This window comes from Dermacentor andersoni, unplaced genomic scaffold, assembly GCF_023375885.2.
Source record: "Dermacentor andersoni unplaced genomic scaffold, qqDerAnde1_hic_scaffold ctg00000808.1, whole genome shotgun sequence".
NCBI classification, from domain to species: Eukaryota; Metazoa; Arthropoda; class Arachnida; order Ixodida; family Ixodidae; genus Dermacentor; species Dermacentor andersoni.
Genome location: NW_027315486.1, coordinates 1 through 5,000, shown reverse-complemented (window position 1 = coordinate 5,000; position 5,000 = coordinate 1). Strand labels below are relative to the sequence as shown.

The 5,000-nt window shown below is 57.2% G+C and overlaps 2 non-coding genes across 2 annotated transcripts; both read right to left on the bottom strand.

Moving 5' to 3' along the window:
- Nucleotides 1-362: 362 nt before the first annotated feature.
- Nucleotides 363-515, bottom strand: LOC140215071 (5.8S ribosomal RNA). The gene has a single exon (XR_011891992.1). It is a non-coding gene; the product is annotated as a 5.8S ribosomal RNA (ribosomal RNA).
- Nucleotides 516-2,089: 1,574 nt separating this feature from the next.
- On the bottom strand, nucleotides 2,090-3,901 carry LOC140215074 (small subunit ribosomal RNA). Its single transcript, XR_011891995.1, has one exon. It is a non-coding gene; the product is annotated as a small subunit ribosomal RNA (ribosomal RNA).
- Between the last annotated feature and the right edge of the window lie 1,099 nt (nucleotides 3,902-5,000).

Sequence of the window (5,000 nt, the reverse complement as noted above, 5' to 3'; positions counted from 1 at the left end):
GCCGGCGTTTCATTCCCACGTTTTCCGTGCACGCAAGCGTGCGCTTCCGACTCTCTCGCAAACGTGCGCGCTACATGGCAACAGACGTTCGCGCCTCGTGCTTGGACCGCTCTTTCCCTGCAGGTATCCGACTCCATCCTGCGGCGGTCTTGCTAGAGGCGCGCACTCGTCACGCTGCAGTAGTAATGCCTCGTTTCCGTCTTTTCGAAGAATTGGCACAACGGTTTGCCACCGTCTCCCTCTCGTGAGGCCGCTGGCGCGTGGCTTTAGCGCTCAACGTACTGTCCATGATGCCGACGCGGTCAAAACGAGTCGACGGACGCACGTTCCCTGTGCGCCGAAGTCTCTCTTGATATGTGATCCGACCCTCAGACAGACGAAGCCAAGGGAAGACCCAAGGCCGCAATGTGCGTTCAAAGAATCAGTGCTCAGTGGTGTCTGCAATTCACACCAAGTCTCGCAGCTGGCTGCGTTCTTCATCGACCCGAGAACCGAGTGATCCACCGCTTAGAGTCGTGAAAAATAGTTTGTTCAATTCAGTACAGTACAACCAGGGTTTTAGGCACGTGGCGTCTCCCTGTGTGTGGTTTCGAAGAGCGCCTTTCGGCGTGCGCTCCTCCAGTCTCGCTCTTTCGGCGGCCGCGTCTCAGCAGCTGAAAGCCTAATGGCACTCCACTCCTGCTACTCGCGCGTGTGTTTTGCGCCCACGCCTTCCTCGCTTGCCCTCGAGGTAGCTTATGCCGTTTGCGCGCACTCGAAGCCGGTTTTACCTGCCATCCAACCACCGGACCCGTGTGTCTCGTGTGCACGTTCACATCGCTCCACTAAAAATTGCAAAGAGCGACAGAGCCATGATTAGGGCTAAGCCGCTGTGGAGTCTTTAACGGCTACACGGCCACGGGCAGGGCTTCACCCCCATCGACGTGCTTCGCTTCAGTCAGCAGTAGGTTCATAGAAGGGCCTCAAACACACACACACTTTCGCATCGGCAGATCGCCGCAGCATAACCGCTGTTGATCCAACAGCCTACTTGAGACGAAAGACAAGAGCCCGGCGCGCGTACTCGCGCAGCTCTCCAAAACCACTCGGCCAGTGCCAGGGACGGCTCCCTGCGCCGGCGCCACAACAAGTCTACTTGAGGCGGAAGACGAAGCCAGCAAGGGCCTGGCCGCAAGTGCGTTCGAATCCGGGACTACAGTCCCTCGTCTGTCCGTACTTCCTCTTTCGACGTGCGGCGCCTTCCCAAAGCGCACAAGTCCGCTAACCGCAGAACGCTTCCGACGTAGCAAAGCCGCGTTTCCTTCGGTACTTCGCAGCAACGCCGCCTTTCCCTCGGCGGCGGGCGAATAGCCTGCAGACGTCGTCGCATTAAACCGCGATCTCGACACCTCGCGCGTCACGAGCAGGAGCCGACCGGCAGCCTCCGGCCCTTTCGGACTCGGTGGCATTTGCCGCGGAGGACGGGAGAGCACTTTAGGCCACGGTTCCTTCCGTACTTGGCAGCCGCACCCTCATACCGACAGTTCCATGACCGACCGAGCGCCACACCGTTCCTTTAGTACTTGGGCGGCAACAAAGTCGGGTCGTTACTCCATACTCGCCGCAGGAAGCGACCGGCAGCCGCCAGACTTTTCAGACTCGGCAGCGTTTGCCGCGGAGGACGGGAGAGCGCTCGCACCACGGTTCCGTGTGTGTACTAAGCGGCAGCGGCATTAGCTCTCGACCGTCAGTTCCTTGACCGACCGCACGCTTCGCCGTTCCCCTCGTACTGGGCAAAGCAGCAGGTCGGGTCGTCTTACTCCCATTCCGCGCAAGAGCGCCAAAGCGGACAGAAAGCCCACCCAGTGTGCGTTACGCCGTTTCTACCCGCGGGCGCGGCCAAGCCAACCGTCCAAGGTTGCAGCCGGCGTCCACTGGGCGCAACAAATTTGGCACGGGGCGCCCCTCAAAATTCAGGCAGTCCCCGGCATGTTCGGGTATAGCCGTCCCCGCGTCCAAGCGGGGCCAGCGGCGGAAAGCGTCGGGCGCAGCGAGCTGCTTCACCCACACGGGGTAGAAACAATGGCGCTCGCCACCCTTCACAATCCGGTAATGATCCTTCCGCAGGTTCACCTACGGAAACCTTGTTACGACTTTTACTTCCTCTAAATGATCAAGTTTGGTCATCTTTCCAACAGACCGGCGCAACCGAAAGGCCGCGCCGGACATCGGTCCGAAGACCTCACTAAATCATTCAATCGGTAGTAGCGACGGGCGGTGTGTACAAAGGGCAGGGACGTAATCAACGCGAGCTTATGACTCGCGCTTACTGGGAATTCCTCGTTCAAGGGGAACAATTGCAAGCCCCTATCCCAATCACGAAAGAAGTTCCACGGGTTACCCAGTCCTTTCAGACAGGGATAAAGACACGCTGCTTCCTTCAGTGTAGCGCGCGTGCGGCCCCGGACATCTAAGGGCATCACAGACCTGTTATTGCTCTGTTTCGTGCGGCTAGGAGCCGCTTGTCCCTCTAAGAAGGTTGTAAGGTGCTGGGAACCCGCACCTATTTAATAGGCTAGAGTCTCGTTCGTTATCGGAATTAACCAGACAAATCGCTCCACCAACTAAGAACGGCCATGCACCACCATCCACCGAATCAAGAAAGAGCTCTCAATCTGTCAATCCTCCCAGTGTCCGGGCCGGGTAAGTTTTCCCGTGTTGAGTCAAATTAAGCCGCAGGCTCCACTCCTGGTGGTGCCCTTCCGTCAATTCTTTAAGTTTCAGCTTTGCAACCATACTTCCCCCGGAACCCAAAACACTTTGGTTTCCCGAGCTGCCCGCCGAGTCATTTGAGTAACTCAGGCGGATCGCTGGTTGGCATCGTTTATGGTCAGAACTAGGGCGGTATCTGATCGCCTTCGAACCTCTGACTTTCGTTCTTGATCAAAGAAAACATTCTTGGCAAATGCTTTCGCAGTAGTTCGTCTTGCGACGGTCCAAGAATTTCACCTCTAGCGCCGCAATACGAATGCCCCCGTCTGTCCCTCTTAATCATTACCTCGTATTCCAAAAACCAACAGAACAGAAACGAGGTCTTGTTCTATTATTCCATGCAAGTTTATTCAGGCGACTCGCCTGCGTTGAGCACTCTAATTTTTTCAAAGTAAAAGCACCGGCCTTCTCGAGGCACACAATGAAGTGCACCAAGAAAGGACCGGCATGATGTTCAGTCCGAGCCGTCGCATCGGGTAGATGCACTACTCGTCTGGAACTGAGATCCAACTACGAGCTTTTTAACCGCAGCAGCTTTAGTATACGCTATTGGAGCTGGAATTACCGCGGCTGCTGGCACCAGACTTGCCCTCCAATTGATCCTCGTTAAAGGATTTAGAGTGTACTCATTTCAATTACGGGGCCTCAAAAGAGTCCCGTATTGTTATTTTTCGTCACTACCTCCCCGTGCCGGGAGTGGGTAATTTGCGCGCCTGCTGCCTTCCTTGGATGTGGTAGCCGTTTCTCAGGCTCCCTCTCCGGAATCGAACCCTGATTCTCCGTTACCCGTAACAACCATGGTAAGCAAGTAACCTACCATCGAAAGTTGATAAGGCAGACACTTGAAAGAAACGTCGCCGGCTCGTGGCCATGCGATCAGCACAAAGTTATCCAGAGTCACCACACAATACGGGCCGAAACCCGATCGATCTTGGTCTAATAAAAGCACCCGTCGCCCAAAGGGCTTCAGGCTCACTGCATGTATTAGCTCTAGAATTGCCACAGTTATCCAAGTAGGAAGAAACGATCTAAGGAACCATAACTGATTTAATGAGCCATTCGCGGTTTCGCCTTATTTCGGCATGTACTTAGACATGCATGGCTTAATCTTTGAGACAAGCATATGATTACTGGCAGGATCAACCAGGTAATCGTTCAACTGCGCGTCCAGCCTTTCAAGCAGGCCGGACGCCGTTTTTGCGATGCCGAGGCCACCTTCAGGCGCCCCAACACGCTTCGTTCTCGCAAAGGGTAGCACTTTGCACAGTCCGAGACGACGGCGTTCGAGCTCGCAACGGCGCCCTCCCCGCAGGGCCGGGTATCGCCACGCGGCAAGAAGCACGCAACATTCTCGATAGACCGGTTGTGTCGACTCGATCGCGGCTTGCGGTTTCTCTCGAGCCCGCAGCACTGGTGGACCGACCGACACTTGCAACGTAGCCGAGACGGCAAAGCCGCTAGGCGACGGGTCACGCCCGCGCCTTCGGCGCTTTCGTATTTGATTCGTCCGAGGACGATGCGGAACACACTTCGATATCGTGGAAAAAGCGTCGTCCGACAACCAGCCCCTAACGCATCAAGCGGATGAGGCTGCAGACGTCAGCTGTGGGATCCACGGGAGCGATACCGGGGACACGCTTGACGGGCACGAAGCCCGCCGCATATCAAACACCCAGGTCGCTTTGGGGGCGACTGCTCTCTGGGACCCCCATATAATAGCAGCGATAAGTACCCAGACCTCCATGGGGCCGTACTCGTGCCACTTTCGACGAGCGTTTGGCGAAAATCGTGCCGCCTCGTAACGCCGCGAGCAAGATTGAAAGCTTACGTCGGCAGCACAATGCCGAAGTCGTGAAAGCGCAGCGCGTCCACCGAATGCGCGAACGGCAATTTCTCGCCAATGGCCAGTACGGTTTCCTGCACAATTGCCTGTCTGTCGCCCTACGGGGCCCCCGGCCGATCGATTCGAGGCACGCTAGCACGGCCCCTTCGCCATTTCCGAGCACGAGTGCGAACAGTGCGGGCGGCGTGCTCGACGCCCCGGCTGACGTCGTTTCGGACTTTGTCTCTTCGCGTGCTCGCGGCAACGCCGCGGCCAACGACGACGTCTGCGCGGTTCTTTGCCGGTTCCCGGCGTGCTACAGTGCAGCCCTCTGCAGGGTGACACCGGCTCCGTCGTGGCCGTGCGGCGGCTTGTACGCAAAAGTTGCGTCAAAGGCGTCGCGCTCGCGCCGCCCCGGCACACGCGG